We start from the raw sequence: 20,088 nt of genomic DNA on the forward strand, positions 1-20,088 counted from the left end.
AGATTAGTAGGCTCAGCCAAGTAATATTTGCACTGCTGCCATGTTTGGGCACCAGTTGATATAGTCTTTGTGCACACTCCAAGAACTAAGAGGAAACTTTCTTGACCATGGAACAGATTCTTACAGGTAAAGTGAGAGGGGAGGTAAAGTAGCGTGACTAAACTTTTCCATTTCTGCTGTTAATAGCTTCTGGTCTTGGTCCAATACCCTGTGATCCAATTTCTAGGTTATGGAGTGTGTATGATATATATTTTTGTCACCTTAGAAACGTGAAAATACTTATGAACTGGCTGGAGAACTTCATGGTGACTGGAAAGTAATTTTTTGTAGCTATGAGCACCCTGAAGTTTATAGACCTAAGCATGGTAGAAGCTACAGATGAAATAGCTGCATATGCAGATTAGCACTTTCATAGAACATGCTGACAGCTCCAGCCAACTAGTCCATCCTGCACAGAAAGAAATAACCTTGCATTCGAGTCGTTGTAGGTGACATGACAAGGCTCACCTTCCATGTTGCTCTGAGCATCATGCAAGATTTCAAAACTAAATAGTGTGCAGATTTATGTTGTGCAAATAAAAATCACACATAGGAGAGACACAAAATGAGCATCAGACAAAATGCGATCTGAACTCTGAACAAATAAGAGGATAGTGCAGAAATATAAAAATGTTCTGCTTCGATATACCTGCAAAGCTGTTAGTTCCATCAAGTGATGATAGGTGATAGGCTGAGATGCTTCTCAGTTGCTTTGTGTCAGGAATGAGAGTTACCATGTTCCCAGAAGACAATTCCAGGCTGATCTCCAGAACAGACAGGGTTTGGCCAAGCTCCAAATTAATCTTTTTTTAAAAAATGCTTATTGCATATAATGTGAGAAAAAAGTTCAACAAATCTCATTTCCCGTTTTAAGTTGTCCCATGATGAATATGGTAACTGAAGACACAGGGGAGAAGCCCACAGACCTTTACAAATCTGAGCCCATTATACATACATTTTTTATATTGCAGACTGAGGTGAAATTTTGGTCTGTTGAGCTCTGAATTTTTACAGTAGAGTGCAGAGAAATTATTCAAACCAGGTGTTTCTGTAATTGCAGTGCACCAGGGACAACGCTGAGAGCTGAACAGATCCCAAGTTTACCCTTTCAGCTGAATGATGCAGTGGTTTAATGTTAGTACACAAGGCAATAAAATAAATTGCATTGAAAAACAAGTCTGGCTTTAAACTTGGGTTTTGATTGCACTTGGTGTCTTTATCTTTTGTTTGCTTTTGTTTGGCCCCTTCTGCTAGTCTAATGATATGAAGAGATGAACCTGTCCATTAAAACTGAGAGAAAACTCCTTCTAGTGGCTAAAATTCAGCACAATTACAATGTGTCCTCTACTCTGATCATTGGCCTAGTGTGTGGTATTCAGCAAGTAGTATACTGATACCCCATCGCAGGGTTATTTGCCTCCTTACTGTGCATAGAAAAAAAAGGAATGGAAGAAAGAAGGAAAAGTTGAAAAATCAAGGATTACTTTGTAAATTTCTAAACATGAAGTAACACTCCACTTAAAGTACATTTTAATGCATTGCTACAAAGTACTTGCACACAAGCTGGGATGCTTGATGCAAGTCTGATTTCCTCTAGAAATATAAAGCACGAATTTTCTACCACACCAGTGTGAAATTGAATGTGAGTTATCTGGCTTGCATGTGCACCAATTTTTTTAAAGAAAAGACCTATATATGACCTGCAGTATTGCTATGCCAATGATGCTGTGGTCTTTTCACTTTCAGTGAAAATACTGTCTCTTGGAGTTTTTTGTTTGACACCACATCTGGGTCTTTCTGACAGAATATGAAATCCCTGACTTTTGCCACCCCTTTTTATACAGTCAGCCTGTGTTTATCATTTCCAAGTAATATTTGAAAGGGCAGAAAAATATGAATAAACCAGTCTGTGCAGATAAGTCTCTGGAAGACGAGAAAAGATCTTTAAACCTTTTAAAGTTTGGCCAGCTGAATCCCAGATCTTACAAGTTAGCCACTGCAACAGGTCACCAAACATAAACGTAAACAAAAATGGAGTCAAGTCTAACTCAGCTGCTGCTGCTAATATGGTTTTGGCTTATCTTTGAGATCCTTCTTGAATACCCTTTAATTAATTCAGTGATATAATTTATTTTGAAATTGAATTACCATGAGATTTTTTTCTGCCTCCTTCAGAAAGATCTAACGAAGTTGCTGTAACAAAATCTACAGGACTTAAAAAAATTAAATCACAGTTCAAGAGTGGAGGAAGAGTGGATTAGCTCCTACTCAAGAGTTGCAGCTCTGCGGAGGATTTTATCCATTTTTGTTCAGAGCCAGGACAAAAGTTATGCAAGTTTTAGTTGTATTTAGAAATTTGGCATGTCCATATGATGTGATTTCAATGTGCTGGTGTAAAAGCATTTTGGGAAAATAGAAGCATGGTTTTTACATGTGAACTTCTTACTTGACTGAAAATTTCTTGAACTGGTATCATGACTGAATCTGGCATGAGCTCTCTCTTAATATGCTGAGGTCTTCAGACAGAAGGTTAGTTTGTTAAGCTCCATATGTGAGCAAATCCTGAAAATAATAATACTGCAATATTGTCCCATGTGGAGATTTAACATCTAGAAAGATGCACCAGAGTCCATGTAGTCTTCTAAAAACTTGGTTATTAAGTTTTTTAAGTGGACAGCACTAATATACTATACATGCTGTTCCAGCATAAGTGGATATTAACAGCTACGCCCTGCTTTAAATAGTATTTTTGTCACAGTAATAAAAGAAATACTGCAGGAAACATAGACTGCTATTGCTGTGGGGAAAAACATGCAACCCTTGTTTCATCTAGAAACGAATGTTCTCTCATAATTTTGAACACCTTCTCTTACAGTTCATAGTGAAGTAAAAATAATTCTTTTAGTGCAATAAACTTACTAATAATTTCCAGATTCCTCTGCAGTTCCCCCCCAGTAGTTTACTGTTACACTAGATTTTATATAATACATCATGGATCCTGCTACTTGCTTTTAAGCAATTTCTCTCATATTACCTGAGTACTAAGAATGAATTAGAATTAATGTATATGAGACTCACCTCATAAACATGGATGATTTTAAGTAAACATGTCTGATTCCTGTAAAATGAAAGTTTGAGGTTTGTAGATAATCTCTTAGTTTAACCGGCCCCAAGCTAGTTTTTGACTGTTAGTATGCAATTATGATAAATGTAGGAAACATACAGTCTGTACAAGCTTTTTCTTTGAACCAATATCATAGATAATCCTGCATTAGAGCCAGGGTGACCTTGATCAAGGATGGGTTTCAAGTGAAATTTCTGGATCTAAACCGACCACATTATTCTGAAACAGAAAACAAGATTTTCATTAATTAACACTTAGTATTTATGAATAAAGCATCTCTGCCTCACTAACTTAGCTAAGCTTTCCTTGTGTACAGGCTGAAGTAATTCCGTAATCCGTGAGAATCCTTATATGCCTTTCATGTATCATCTGCATTATATTGTTCATGAAGAAAACAGAAGCCTTCATGCTTATAAGTCAAGTTCTTTCACCTGAACTCAACTCCATCATTTCCAGCTGAATTTTTCCAGTGAAATGAAAACTTAGAAGTAAAAGAGGTGTCAGGAATTTCCTGGGTACGATGTATTCAGACAGGCTTGGAAATGAATCCTGCCAGGCTGTTTCTGCAAGGAGTAGGAGTGTAACTTTCAGTGCCACATTTCATTGACCTTTCAAGCTGTTGAGAGTTTTAAAAGCTTTTTCTCCTACCTTGAGTTCTAAATGTTTGAACAAAATGGAAATATATGGTATGATAAGAGGATTACAGGTGCACAGGAGATCACGTTATGGCTGAGATACTGAGGTAGTGTTCACTCCTTGTGAGATTTTAAACAGTCGAAGTGTCTTAGTGAAGGCTGCATTCCAGCTTGTTGAAAGATCCTACTCTTGTTAAGAGAGGCTTCTGGTTAAATTTACTCACACTGACTGTCCGCACGATGGGATTTCAATTCTGTGCTCGATAAAAAGATACAGTGCATGCCTGTTTTCTTTGTTTTCATCCCTCTCACTCAATTCCTGAAAAAATGGCTTAAAAACTGCAAAGTATATAATCCCTTTCACATGCAACTTTCCTTTTTCCATTCGGCATTTAATTGAGACATGGAACACCAAAGGGTGCAGGGAATTTAATGCTGTCATTTGAAGGCCACTGCAAATGCAAGAGCCACCACTTCTTTCCATTAACCGTCTGGGGAATACGTTGTAGATACTCAAGTGAGGTACCTGCAAGTAATCCCCTTTTTCCCAGTGACAATTTCCAACCTGCATGCATCATAATTTGCAGTCCTGTGTTGAACATCTCTGCTTGGTGGTGGGAATCTAAAAGTTCAGCTGAATGCTGTATGCCTCAGCAGAGATAACCATTCTCCTCCAGAATCCTCGTAAAACATACTGTGAAGAAGATAGTCTTGCACCAAGACATTACCCTTGGGCTGCGGAACCTAGGATGCTTGCTTTGCCTCATAGTTCTTGCTGCTAAGAGGAGTAGGTCACTGATAGCTTTCTTCAGTTCCCCAAACACAGGAGGCAGTTCATGTTACCTTGGTGAAGGTTATTGTTTAGATCCTGGAAGAAATGTTCGGATTCTAGGGAAATGGGACCTATTAGAAAGGAATATTAACCTTTAATGCTAGGGTGAAACCTGCGTTTAAGAAATGCCCACAGAACATGCAGGAAGTGCAAAAGAAAGAGAACTCTCATAGCAGCCACAGTAACCCAGAAGACAGAGTAGGGATGTGTGCTCAAGACGTATAGGCCAGCTTCTATAATCTGTAACTGTCAGATATCCAGAATCAATAAAGGAAGGCAAGTATAATGAGCCTGAGGCATTCAACAAACAAAATTTATATCACAGCACTTAAGAGCTGAGGGCCTGGCACAGTGCAAGTTTTACATTGCCTTTTTCTCATCTCATTCTCCGGAAGAGCAGGGTAGAATAGGAGGCAAAGAATATGGGGGGAATATGTAAAGGAGAACAGATAAGAAGCCAGGGGATGTGACTGTTCCAAAAAAGAGAATAAAATAAAAACAGGAATGAAGGCTTCAACACATAAAAATACTTGGGGTGACAGCTGTATCTTGAAGGAAATGTAACAGTGAAAGCAAATAATGCTTTCTACCCTGACAGCATATCTCTCTTCTACTCTGAATCCAATTATAACGTTTTTTCCTTTGTCTCACTGATCCTTTTATGATAAAGAAATAGTTCATTTGTCTTAGCTGGTTCCAGGACACTGATTGGAGTAGTGCTTCCAGCAAAATATTTTAAAATGTACTTCATTTGAAATCCAGCTGGCTTTAATGGGGTTACTCATATGCTTAACATTAAGCATGCACTTAAGTGCTTTGCTAATTTAGGCCTGATATTTACATCTTCAGTGTTTCCATATCCTAATAAGAACTTAACCTTCTAACCACATAACACTTTGAGTTCGTGTATTATATGAAATGCTACTGCAGGGATTTGACAGGCTAAATTCCATTGTAAATAAGGAGGATTAATTCAAACCCCATTGGTGTAATTGAAAAGATTCCTACTGATTTCTGTAGCGCATGCATATAGAAGAGAAGAATGAGATAAATGTTCCCTAGAAGAAGAATTGGGAGGTTCATATAAGCTACAAAACAACAGATGTCTTTGCTCTGTATTAATCATTTAATTTGTGATTATTCTGCAGTAGGACTCCACCCATGACAATTTAAGTGACAGCATCTGTGAAGACCTTAAAAAGAGTCTTTACTGTGTTAACTTTATATGGCAATGTTACACCTGAACTGAGCCTGTCTTCTGGGAAGCAATGGGTGAGATGTGAGCATAACGCAGAGCACAACAAGAACATCAGTGGAACTCCAGTCATAAAAAAAATAAATAATTATATTGCAATGTTTATAGTTTGTTCTTGCTGGTTTTGGCTATTAAGAAGATAAATCTTTATACTTCTTTCTGTACAGTACAGAGTTGCATTGGCCAGGGAGTTACTTTCAGCAAAATTACTGTGTTAACTTTCAGCAAAATCTTGTAGGGTACTTCTTGGGTTTTTTTGGATAGAATTATGATAATAATGTGGGTATATAAGCTATGGTTAACAGTGCATCTCTGTTGTAATTTTCAACATCTGAAGTTATTACAAGAATACCCTCATTCCAGTGTTTGTAATGCAAGAACCTCTTATTTGTCTTTATTTTTCTCGAGTTCTGTTTTCATGTGCACCTGGTACCTTTGCTGGGGATCTGAGCTTGTGTTATACTTTGAAGAGCAGATCACAATTCCAGAATCAATCCTCTCCCCACAGCAGTTAAGATGGCATTGGGAACAACATGAAATGAGAGAACCATGGGAAGGAAAAAATTCTTTTTTGTGTGTGGAAAAATCCTAAACAACATAAAAAGCATTTGTAATTGACCTAAGAATCTCTGATTTGGGCTAGCTTACCTCTAGACAAGGGTTCACAATGTTATTGCTTCCTCTGCCTCACTCTTTCTTCCTTCCTTGGTTTCTTTCTATTAAGAAATTTGTAAAATCTGGTGTCCCTCCTTTTCTAGTTCATGAGATCAGAATTTGTATTTTTGTCTATACAATACCCAAAGTCTGATTAATTCACAAAATGAGACCCACTAAGTGTAGGTAACTCAGCTGGCAGGGCTGTAAAAACTGCAGGAAGAAGATGAGGGCTTTGGCAATTAGATATTTATTTGCGGTGTTTGGAATTCCTGATGGTCCCATTAAGAATCTGGATACCATTGATCTGTTTGCTGCACAGCGTCACAGGGAAATGCCTGTACAAAGAATTTAAGCAAAGGATTGAGTAGTAACTGTGTCTTATTGGCTTGACTTTTATAAACCACAATGATATTGGTCAGAGCGGTTGGTGCAGTTACGCCAGTTTAATTACAGCCAGGACTGGATCTGTGGTTTCTGTGACGTTTTTCCTTCACAAGAAGGCTGTTTGGGAGGGTGTGTGCATTGACGTGTACACGCGTCCTGGTGAAACTCCTTCTGCGCAGAAAAATGCTCTGAACTACCGGGTGCTGTACTGACAAAGTCTCCTTGCTTGCTGGGAACAAGACTTCTTCCTGGGCTCGGTCCAGAAGCTGTTTGCTGTCAGCCCTTGCAGATTTTGATGGGAGCTGCTGTTTTGGCACTGTTGGTGGGAGACAGCACCACTCCCCAGGTAAAAAAGTGTCTTCCTTTGGCATTAAAGCCTTGTGCCCGAGTCGCAAATTCTCTGCTTGCTGAGATATACCTTGCATTTCTGGTGGCTGCGACATTAATATGCAAACCATGCAAGTTATGATAAGTAGTTTCAGAGCTATTTACTGGCAGGAACGTGTAGAGTTAGATGAGGCTTCTAGCTGTGAGTATTCTTTTAAAAATACTGCCTATAATTCTGCTGCAACCTTCTTGGTTTGTATATGTAAAACTGACAGTCATATCATTTGTTAGCTACAACTGCCATATTATGTATATTCTTCTTACTCCCCTGAAAAATCATAACTGTTGTATATTCGAAGGAGACACATTTTGGAAGAAACAATAACATTTAAGTTGTACATTCATTTAAAAAGTGTTACATAGTGGACTATATTTTTTCTATTTTAATTGGGAAACTTTTGTAACAGAGAGTTTTAAAGCACCGGGATTCCAAAACAACTGTAAAATGCACAACAGTGTCTGGAACCATGTTGTTATAAATGAATCAAATGCTGTAATCAAAACTTTTTACACCCTTATGCAGTATCTAATTTAAAATTAGAAATAGCCATGCAGCTAATTTACCTCTTTACTCATTTTTATGTTCATCGGAGATCAACAATGGGGAATAAACTCTTCTTTGGATCACTTATATTTCTTTGGTCACAGACTGGGTGTTCACGTACACACCATGGACATCGTGGGTTGTCATGTCCAAGGGCTGGCACACAACTTAAGGAACTGAATACCAAAAGAGCTGTGCATTGCAGACTGGCGTGTTACTTCTCCATTTGTATTTCTATCTGCATAGCAGTCTTCATTAACCAGCCAATAAAGTTTTAGGCTTCAAATTTAGTAATACCTGTAAGATGCAGTAGAAATGGCTTCTTCAGTTTTTTTACTGAAGTGTATATTGAAATGAAGTGTTTTAATAGGTTATTTTCAGCTGGTAGTTTTGATGCTTTTCAGAAAATAAAGCTGTTGTTTAAAGATCTTCAGACAGGTATTGAAGCCTTGCTTCAGCTGCCTGTTGAAAATATTGCTGCTTTTATTTTTTTTTCCAGAAAGTAATTCTTACAGATATGGAGTAACAAGGCAGAAAGAACATTTACCACTATCTACTCTGACCTATTGTGGTGTAAGCTGTAGAGTTTTGTTTGTCACTCAGAATCACAGAATCACAGAATAGTAGGGGTTGGAAGGGACCTCTGTGGGTCACCCAGTCCAACCCCCTGCCAAAGCAGGGTCACCTACAGCAGGCTGCACAGGACCTTGTCCAGGCGGGTCTTGAATATCTCCAGAGAAGGAGACTCCACAACCTCCCTGGGCAGCCTGTTCCAGTGCTCCGTCACCCTCAAAGGGAAGAAGTTCTTCCTCATGTTCAGACGGAACTTCCTGTGCCTCAGTTTGTGCCCGTTGCCCCTTGTCCTGTCGCTGGGCACCACTGAAAAGAGCTTGGCCCCATCCTCCTGACACCCACCCTTCAGATACTTATAAGCATTTATTAGGTCCCCTCGCAGCCTTCCCTTCTTCAGACTGAACAAGCCCAGCTCCCTCAGCCTCTCCTCGTAGGTGAGATGTTCCAGTCCCCTCATCATCCTTGTAGCCCTCCGCATTGATTCACGGATATCTACAAAATAAGTGACCGGACATCACTCAAATTCAGCTTAAGATAGCCTCAGTGCTGATTATTTAGAAATGAAGGATTTCTTTGTGAATGTTAAAGTGAACATTTTCAAAGGAATGAAGAGAGGCAGTTGGAAAGGAGGAAGCAAAACAGCCTTCATAGTATTAACTTATAATGTCAGTAATTCAAAGTATCTGTGTACAAAGTAGACCAAGAATTTTTGAGATCAGTTGCTCTGCACACCTTTAGAGGACGGAGTAGGAGGAAATTCCTTTTTTTGTTTTTTCTTTTTTCTTTTTTCCTTCCAGATTTGAAGGTCCAAATCCCCGTCAGCAATGGGAGAAGCACCAAGAAATCTGTAAGGAATGATGAACACACCCCTTTCTCTGGGTTGACTCCCTGCTGACAGGGGTGCTCTCCCTCTGCCAGAGAGACTTGGTTCAGATTGTTGGGTGAGAAAGACCTGACCTTTATGCCAGCAGGAATGATACAGACTGAACGAGTACAGGTGCCAGCCCTGAATGACCCAGCACGTTAGCATCCTGTCACAATGCTATAGGAACCAGTGCTGTGTAAAACAGCAGTAAGTTGCTTCGCTGGGTGAATCTGAGTGTGAGTATGGACACCATTAGAAAAAGTGGCAAGAATGGAAGGAGAGAAGCTGTTTGCCTCTAACAGCCACATGATTTTGAGATTTACATTGCATTTCATCCACAGCTAATTAAGGTTAGCTCCAGTGGTAACCACTAGTTGCTGCATTAACGAGAAAAGCAGTCCAAAGGAATAAAATTATCCATGTGGATCTATTAGGATTTGTAGCCCTAGTGCCTTTTCAGTCTGTTGAATAAAGAGTGTATAACCAGTGCACTATGATATATCTAGCCCAATTAGATTATGGACAAAAATTAGTCTTTGTTTTCACTTAACTGCTGTGTTAAAATACCTGCACTTACAAAAGGCAGAAGGCACTGTGATGACTGGCCGTCACCAGGTCTGGTCAGAAACCCGCATGTTGTTGGTATGAAAACGTAGGCTGTAAACTTCGCTATAAGGTAATCCTTGCTCCTGGGAATCTTTTCTTTGCTACTTGCATGTATTTTGGTAACAGAAGTCATAAAAAAAAATTTAAGATTAGAAACCACAGTACTTTATATATGTTGGAAGACAGCTAAAACCCCAAACCCTAACCAAAACTTAACAGGCAGAGAGGAGGATATAAGGAGAATTTACCTGTGAAGAGTGGAATCAAAGATTTTCTGGCGTTTTTTATTGTCCTATTTTGGTTTTCACTAGAGTAAATATGAACTTCTTTCTTCATTTGATTTGATTTAGAGCATTTTGGATAAGCATGCTTACTTTCCCTGTGATCAGTTCTGTGTTTGTCTGAAAAAAGTGGTGCGAACCATTCCACCCATATAAAGATTTAAATTTTTGGAAGCATAGTATCTTTTGAAAGACAATGCACCAGTACCACATAGATGGCTTACCCATCTTTAAATGAATTTTAATTAATAAAGAAAGTTCTGTCCAGGTGATTTTGGGGCCTTCCATCTGCACATTTACCTAAGTATTCCTACTGTTTCTCTTATTAGCGCTTGCTGGAAGCTTTGCTTGCCTAAAGTGGATGTGATACGTCCAGTGTATACTCCTGCAGGGGAATAATGAGGAAAAAACTTTTAAAATAGAATATGAGAGTTAAAAAAAAAATGCAATAGAGCTCAGTGGGAAACAAGGACATATGGGGATCCTTTCATAATATAGAGAAAACTTTCAGAAGAAACAAGGTTAACTAGGTTAAAAATCAATTTCTTTAATATAAGAAATGCAATCTAAGCTTAATTTTCACCAAAGATTTGTTAAGCAGCTGGCAAGCAAATATGGATTTTTACAGGCATTCTGTTTCAATTTTATGTGCAAATGACATTTGGCAGCAGTAACTGAAATACAGCATGACTTTCTCAGTTATTTGTATTAATTATTTTGGTTGCTTGTCACTAACTTTTGTTTCTCTCTTTGACTTTGCTTGTGGACATTTTTATAGGCATGTTAACTCTTCAGTTGTCTCCAATTGCTTCCCTCATTTTTTGATTTAGAGGAACATAAATCTCATTGGACATGCATTTATTGATAACATGAATCTTTAAGAAAAAAACAGGAGTGGTTTTGATCAAATTCCTGTTTGATGTCAGTGAAAAAATTTGTGTTGATTCATGTTGATTTCACATAAAACCAATGCATAGGAAGCGAAAGCTAAGCACTTCTATTGGCATCAGGGATTCCCCTCCCAGGAATGATGTCTAAAATAATATACAATATAAAGATTAGATGAACTTAGATGTGATTTACATACAGAGAGAGGCTGAACACAGCTGCAGAGGAATATTTTTTGGAAGTAAGATCCAGGCAGTGTTAATGGCAAAGGAAAGAGCTATGGCCCTCTCAGACACTCACTATGTTTACACCATGACACAGAGTTGCCAGGAGTGTGGCAGGTGAAATCCCAGTATTCCTAAATGCAGTGAAGTTCTTGCTGTTAATGACGAGCCCAGGATTTCATCCATTTCCTAAATTGGTTAAAATCACTAAAATTCCCTACCAAACAAGTACGTAGAGAAAAGTGATTGTTTTGTTATGTTTTTTTTTGCCCTGGTTTAGCTTGTTCAGAAAGATGAGTGCTTAAAGATGCAGAGTCTGGGCATAAACAGTGAAGTTAAACCTATAGTAGTTGAGTTAGTACACAGTGCACTGCCTGATTAAAAAATGTGTTGGTGTTTGTGTGTGTGTGGGGGGGAGGGTTGTGGTGATTGTTTGACGGTCTGGAAAAAGACATGACGCTGCTTCTGAAAGAGGGATAGCAGAAACTTTCAGAAATGTTTGTTTCAGACTGGATGAAACTTCAGAAGATGAGTGACTTCTCTATTTTATACATGAATAAAACCAGGCATTTATGGGTGAAGTTAATTGATTAAAATTGTACAGTGAGCTAGTGATGAAACTAGATATCTAATAAATTGAAATACGATTATGAACATATTGTTCTATATATATACTTTCCCATAGAAAAGCAGAAACACCTCACAATCTTTCTAAAATCTTTCCTTATAAAATCCCTGAAAGATCAACTGTGTGATCCATTATAGAGAGATCACAGAAAGCCGAGAAGACTGGCACATGATTGCTTAAACCTGTAGTGTACAGAGGAAGTGAATCAGGTGCTTACATTTCCCAGACTAGCACACTAGTTTCTAAACTACCTTTTTTCTTTCCTGGGTCCTATTCTGCCTCCTACATAAATCAGTGTGAAAGCTCCAGTTTGCTGTTATCATATGTGTTGAGCATTTTTTAAAGTCTGAATTGCCCACACTCTTGAACGAGGATTGCCTTTTACTCTGCTGGGATGATGTCAGCTGTAAAAAGGCTCTAAATGTCTGTCTGCATAAACCCTGGGCCCCATTCCAACCAAAATAAATTTAATAAATACAATTTCTCAATGTGTGTAACATTATTCTTTTAAAAAAATTTAATTTTGCTTGCACTGCCTAACTTGAGTAAAATGACTTTATTTACTTTTTTTCTTTCACTGGAGCCAATTAGGAACTAGGATTGAGTATCATGAAATGATAAATGCTTCCTAGGTGAGGATCAGCAGGAGTAGCTCAGCCTGCCTACATCTCAGAGAGCATGGAAGTCTAGAGCATTTTCTGTCATTGGTGACTTAAAAAATGAGAGGAAACAATCCAGAGTTTTGGTCTGGCAGACAGAGTCTAGACAGGTCTCATGTATCAGCAGAAAGATGAGATAAACATTAAAGAAATATTGTTCAGCCTAAACCAAGATCCAGCTGCAGCTGTGGGAAGTGGTGATTTTATTCAGAGGCTTGTGGAAGAGTTGTGTAGTGAATAGCATGCACCAAAAGATATATGATTCATTTCACAGTGAACCCCAAGTGCCAGGTATTTTATTACCTTACACAGGGAGTTACTTCCAGAGGTAGTAAATTTTTCATTTAAGCTTCCTTTGTTGGCTATAATCCCTTTGATTTCTTTCTTTAATTAAATCACACAAATTTTCTGGCTGTTTTTTCTTTGTTCTATTTAACCACTCACAATTTTTTAACCATGATGGGCAGAGAAAAAATAAATGCCTGACAAATATACCTTGGTAGCAATGCCAACTGCAGTAAATCCTGTGACTGAAATACCAAGTTGTCCTCTGAAGGGTAATTATTGTATTTAGCCACCCCAGAAGACAGCACTGAAAACTCTAATCTCCCTCAGAGTCCCAGATTAGATACAGTAATATGATAGGAGAGAGATACAGTGTTCAGGAATGGATTTTCTTCTATATATCAAATCTCTGATTAGTAACCTTTCTGGCAGTTTACAGAATTTGAATGTGCCAGCAGTATTTCTATAATTATAGTCTCCGGGTGTAAGTTCTGTCTCATGCTCTATCAAGTGTAGTTATCTATTGATAAGATAGTCTGTGTTCATTATTATTATTGTCTCTCAGTGGTGCAATCTTTGTTAAACATTTATTCTGTTCTTACTCAAACCAAGTTTCTGTTTACTTTAGCAAACACACACAAAAAAGATGAGATCGTTAGCAGTTAATCTCAGAACAATAAAGACACTGATAATTAGTTAACTAAAATTTTTAAAAATAGTTATATATTATGTATTTCATATTGAATGTAGGAGATAACTGATTTAAATAACAAGGGCTTATCTGATTATGTATCACCAGTGGTGGATATTCTCTGTGAAGTGTCTGTCAGCACGCAGGTGATAGAATTCTGAATTTTACATTTTGAATGAATTTAGAGTAGCTTTGACATTTGTTTTGACAAACAACAGTTAACTTAAAGTTTTTAATTAACAGGTGAAGCTTAAGGTTCTCATGAATTGTTTGCAAGCAATTAAAGGCATTTTGAATAAATTGTTTACATTTTAATTATGTGCTGGAATAAATGTCTTGAAAGACTGATTTACCAGATACCGTGTTTTAAGATTTGTAATCATAGAAGTTTTTGATCAGTGTTGCAATAAGCTAGGGAGAGGGAATCGTCCTTTCATCTTCAATGAAAACAACAGCATGCTTTTCATAACTGGTTCAAATTATGTTTTCTCTGCTAGTCTGGGAACCTAGAATCTCTAAGACTGAACAATAAGCTGAGTAGAAATTGCTAGTTCACCTCTTAGTGAGCCTAGGACCATGGTGTTTATTAAGAGTCCTCGACTATGACTTGTCTGTAACACATTAACTGTGTTGTAGTTTATTGAGGAAAGTTGCAACACATTCTGCACTATGTGAGTTTGTGAGATTTCTGAAGACGAATAGCAATGCCCTAGAAGAACTTCCTTCTACAACTGTAAATAAATGCAGGTTAGAAAACTCATTGTTAACCATGGCTCTCGTACTTGACTGCTGCAAATAGTGTGATATAAATACTACATCCCTGGATCCCTAACTTACTGATACAGTGAGAATCATAACTGCAATGCTAAAACAAGCACTTCTTGAATGGTTTCGTGTTCTGGTGTAAATACTTGGCCAAAAAATTCTTTGTTGATATGATTTGTAAAGAGCTGAATCGTGGCCAGCATCACAGTCACACTTTCAGAGGATCTCCAGGTCTCTCTGAAGACAGAACTGAAGCCTCAAGCTATGTCAGGACTGAGCCGAAGTATTTATTTTAACTTCATACCATAAAGAATTCTTCAGCAACATGAAATAAAGTTGATTGTGAGCTCTTCAGAAGAGCTTCTGGGCTTTAGACTGCCTTGGAAACAAAGTTTTGCAGGGAATGACTCTAGGAAGTCACATGTCTCATTCCTGGGAGAAGGGAGACTGAACCACATTAGTGCCTTTTTCAATCATTTCCATGTAACGTGTTGCATTAAACCGTTTTTAAAATTGTCAGTTGTGTCTAAACTGGTTTATATGACTGAAAATTGTTAGAGCAGACAAAGTTATTTCTATTATTAGGTAATTTAACTCATAATTAGAACCAGATCATCCTCTCCATTTAATAGTAAGGTCACGGTGGCATTACCTCCATTACACTAATACTTATAATATGTTGTTGAAAAAAGTGTACTGATTAAAAAAGAAAAGCTGGTGGAAAGGATGACTTCAGTGATGTAGCCTTGTGAAAACCAGTGATTCTACAAATGCAGCACACCACCTGCATTGTCCTGATTGCTTGAATGAGTTATCTAGTAACTTTCAGATGAGTAATGGCATGGTATTGCTTTTTTCAAGTATTTACGCAAACAAAGAGGAATCTCAGTCTTTGTAGTCCAGAGGTAGAACAAGGGAAAGTAGAGTCAGGGAAAAGGAGGGGTGGTTAGACAGCTTGTCCTTGTATGATCTGCAGTTTGTACTAAGCCAGCCAGTGCGAACAGTTGGTCTGTAGTGCCTCAGGACCCCTTTTCTGTTCCCAGGACTGGGTATTCTATTCCCTGTGATTTAATCTGTCACAGCTACTCTTGGTTTGTTGCAAGGAATGTGTTTTTGCAGTGAAGTTTGCTCTTTCGAAGACCATAGGTAACTCAATCATTTGTAAGAACAATTTACTTGATGGTTTTGATATAGTGCTTTGTAATTAGATGTTGGTTCAATTTTCAATTCAATTCAAGCAATACGCTGTCCTCCCCAAATCCTGTAGAAATGCATGAGCTGAAGACTTTGTTAAATGAGATAGCTCAGTTTACTGACAGTAAGATGAAGTTCATGAGTTCAAGTTGGATCTGTATTGCTATAACTGGTAACTATTTAGTATCTGACATCTTGTGATAGTGTGACCTACCCCATAGATGATTGGATTAGGGGGAATATGGGGATTAAACAAATGAAATCTAGCTCAATCTTGCAGTGAGAATGTTTGAGTTGTCTTTTACCCCTTCCGCAATGCAAGGTATGTGATCTGTATTTTGCCCCTTTAGATGTTTCAGATGTATGTGTTGGTATGTGTGAGATGCTCAAATGGAATGACAGTGATTATCCTGAGACACATTTAAATAAGGTGATTAAATGAATTTCCACCTTAGCTCTACATTTAAAAAGATGTAAGTTCAGTATTATCCAAATCGCTTTGAGCTGAAGAGCTGTTGTGAGATGTTGTTGCTCAGCCATCTTACTATAAGAAAAAATGGACCCATCCATAAATTTATCAGTAAAGCTATTGCCAATGAAACATCTTTAATCATATAAATATAGTTCCATTGTAATTTCAGTAGCTGTCTTCCTACTAAGTGGTCCCTGATATCCCAAGATGTCTGCATCATTGCTTGGGGAGAAGAGCAAAGCTTGCCTGTTGTTATTATGTCAAACTTCAGAGTTATTTTCTGACTGACTCTGGTTCTGACACTTCATTATTAAACTCACGGAAGATCTAAGCCATCATCTCTGGCACCTTGGAATGGAGCTGTATTTATTCACTTCGCATATGTGCCATGTTATTCCTCCACTTTATATATGCCAATCAAATACATATTAAGAACAGTTGTCCAAAAATAATGAAAGAATGGCTATTTTAGGTGCTTGGTTGCTAGCCTAGTAATCCAAAGAGTTCAGTTTTCAGTTTTACCAGTCTCAAGCACTCACCTTAGGCAAATAATTTAATCTTGTAGTGATTGTTTTCCAGCTATAAAAGGAACATCTGCTTTCCATCCCCTGATTTCTATCTGGTAATGCCTAAGTTTTATTTCTTTGTTATATACAGCCTCAATTTTACAGTCTTTGATTCCTGAGGAGGACTTCAAGCACCACTCTGATGCAAGTGATGACCCTAGTGCCTGTTTCATTTAAAATGATTTGAAAGGTTGAGAGACAGTGCTTAGTGCAAGTCAGAAAGGATCAGGGAGGGAGGCAGAAAGGATCAGGGAGGGAGGCAGAGATAGTTATAGGTGCCAGAAGTTTTTAGCAGGTGTCGTATTTTTATGGCAACCATTTTCCCCTTTCCCCTCTCTTTACCAGCACTTGTTATAGATGTGGTTACAGCTAAGCCACAACCTTCTACAGCCATGCTCACAAGGGTGGATATGAAGTTAAGATAGTGAGTTGAAATAGTTAACTTCAATAGGTGAGATGGTAGAGGGGCTAGTTATGGTAGGAGACAGAAAAACATCCTGCTGAAATATGGCAAAATATAACACATATTACTTGGATAGAACTTACTGCAACCTGAACAAAACAGAGAGTGTATTTTAATAAAACTCTTAATTTTTTTTGTCATGGAGAAACAGCTATTTTACAATTTCTGTTTGAGAGAGTAAATGAAATGAAATAAAGTTGATGACTTGAGCCCATACTAAATTCATAAATGAAGTGGGAAAAAACTATTTTATGTTATGCAAAGTATATGTGACTTCTTTGCTGTCACTGCTGGTTGTGAAGCTGTTGAGGAAAGGCAATATTCCTTCACAACAGGAGGAGTTGTGAAGAGTTAGAGTTGTAGAGTTAAAAGGATTGTGTGAGCTTAGATAAGTTTACCTTAAGAATTCTACAGAAGAATCTATCTAGGAAAGCAAAATCTGAAAGTATTACAGTTCTAAATTCCAGAAAAAACAAACCTTCCCTGTCAGGTTAAAAAAAAATAAGAGTGTATTCTTATGTTAAAGTGTTACAAAATGCCTTAAATGTAAGGAAACCTCAGTGCTTCCTGGCTCAACTCTCTAATGCATGAATAGCATTGAATTGCTTCTGTAGATACCCTACCACTGTGTGTCTGTGGCTTTGCAGCTTTTGGATAAGTGTTGTAAATACTTGCTCCACAATCAGTTATTAATTATCCATAAAAGGCTCTGGTAATTGTATACATAGACATTTAAATAAATGTAAGTCAGTGAGAAAGTAGCAGTGAGTCAGTTTAGGCCTATGCATATACCAAGGTTTCGAGTAAGGAGCTGAGCTGGAGTTAAACCTTTAGTTTAGATCTTAAGATATTTATAGTATTTTGTAATTTTCATTTTCCTTCTGTTCTATACTACTTCTTCACATTTTCATTGAAAACACTGGGAAAATTGTGGGTTTTTTTTTTTCCTGATAAAAATGTCAAAGCATAACTTTTAAGAAGCTTCTGAGGTTTTGTGCTATGCCTTAATTGCCTTATCTGTAACACAAGGGTCAAAGTAATACTTGGTTAGATGCTTTGAGAACTTTGGGTGTAAAGATATTTAAATTCTGATTGCTAGTAGTGTTTGGGAAATGATGCTTTCACTCAACCCTTTCACAATGAAATTCCTTTCATAACTGGTTTAAATCTTCTTACTATACAACAATCCTAATTGGTCTTAAATTGATTCTTTCTTCTGGTTATGAAAGGGAGCGAAAGCCTGAGGATTATACATTTTAGATTTCTACATTTATCTGCATCTGAAATTGTAATGAAATAAAAAATTCAGAGATGCTTACTGGTCATGTTTGATAAAAATACAAGAGAATTAGTTTCCCCCTCCAAGACAGCCCACTGCTGCTGTTATGTATATTAAGATGGATTCCTTCGAAACAAACAGTTTTTGAGATTAATCTCTGAGATTAAGTAGTTCCCAGTGGCATCCCTTCACTAATGAGGATAAAAGGTGGTGCTCTAGAGACAAGACAAAGGAGACCAGATAGCCTCCATAACAGTTTTATGCAAATAAATATGCTTTGCATTGCAGTGAATGAGAAATGAATGCACCCAGCTACTTCTTCTCAAGTAAGAGCAAAGTCTGAGAGCTGCTTTACTAGAGGTGTAAACCCTTGTGTATCCACCCCCTTGTTCTTTTCTACATTAGTCAAAAAAGTCATGAATGGATGAATTGGATAGTCATTTCCATACGTTTGTTGGTGTGAAGTCCTTAGGCTTACCTCTAGGGATAACCAGGTGGAATACACACAAAATAAAAGTAATGTAAAGGCCCTTCTGGCCTGAAGCGGTATGAAGGCAACCTTGGTGGGTAAAACTCTTTCTGCAAAAGGATCCTCCACTCTTCTGTAGATTGCAGGCAGCTTTTTCAGTAGTAGCTTTAAAATCTTGGAAGAGCAGCGTGATGAACAGAGCACAAGAAAACTCATTTGTTAAAACTACATCTTTAAATTATGATAGAACCAGCACAATAACAATCAAAGAAAGGTTGTGCAGAGAAGATTGAGGCAATTTATTTATGATTCTATTTAATGATGGAATTGCTTCTCTGCAGTTTCTAAAAGGAGACCATCATTATACTGCTGAGCAAGCACTGGCTGATTTTAAGGTAAGTTGCTGAAACAAAATTTGTTCTAAATTACTGAGTAGTTTGAAATATCTTTAAATACTGCACAAATAAATAACACTTTGAGTCTGTTTATCATTGAAGCACTGTGGTGCTCCATATGCAGACTTGTTGAGTTTACTTTAGTAGTCCCAAACTTACCTTGCTAGTACAAGTAATGCACTCCTCAGCCACACTTTGTTATCGTGCTTCCCCATACACTGTTCTGCTTTCATGATGAGTCTGAAAAAAATTTGGAAAAATTCTAATTTGAAAAATGTATATTCAGAAAACACAAAGGATATTCCTGCATCTCAAGCATTTCAGTTATTTTTCAATGCAGATTAATGCAAACTGTAAAGATCTTTACATCTGAGAAAGGACTTGTAGACTAAACCACTGCTAATGAATGAACAAATCCTCATCTCATATTTTATCCAATAACTCAGTGTGGCTATTTTGCAATTTGTCTTTCTGTACTACAGAAGGTTTATTGCAAATATACCGATGTTTTAGTTTAATTATATGTATAATTTCCATCAATTATATAGATCATCTGCTAATTACAATTCACTAGACTTTTTTAAATTCGGTGGTGATTTTCAGATAGTATTAGCTATTTATTTTTATTATCTTTACTTTTAATATCTTCTGATGTTGCTGAACTCTCCCCAGTTTATAATCTCAGCAGCACTTTTAATTTTTCTCCTTGCTGGTTCCTACTCTACTGAATTTTCTCTGTGTAAATGCTGGTCAGTTTAGTGGGAGAAATTTGTACTGGTTAGGCCATAGCAGAGGACAACAGGAGTAAAGGAAGCTTTGTAGTTAGGTTCAAATATCAAGAAAGAGTGTATAAAGTTCTGCTTTTATGTCCGTTCCTGAAAGTTCTGGGAAGGTAAGATATGCTCGTGTAAGGATGTCTCCTGCTGGT

Source organism: Opisthocomus hoazin, chromosome 13 (assembly GCF_030867145.1).
Source record: "Opisthocomus hoazin isolate bOpiHoa1 chromosome 13, bOpiHoa1.hap1, whole genome shotgun sequence".
Classification (NCBI taxonomy): domain Eukaryota; kingdom Metazoa; phylum Chordata; class Aves; order Opisthocomiformes; family Opisthocomidae; genus Opisthocomus; species Opisthocomus hoazin.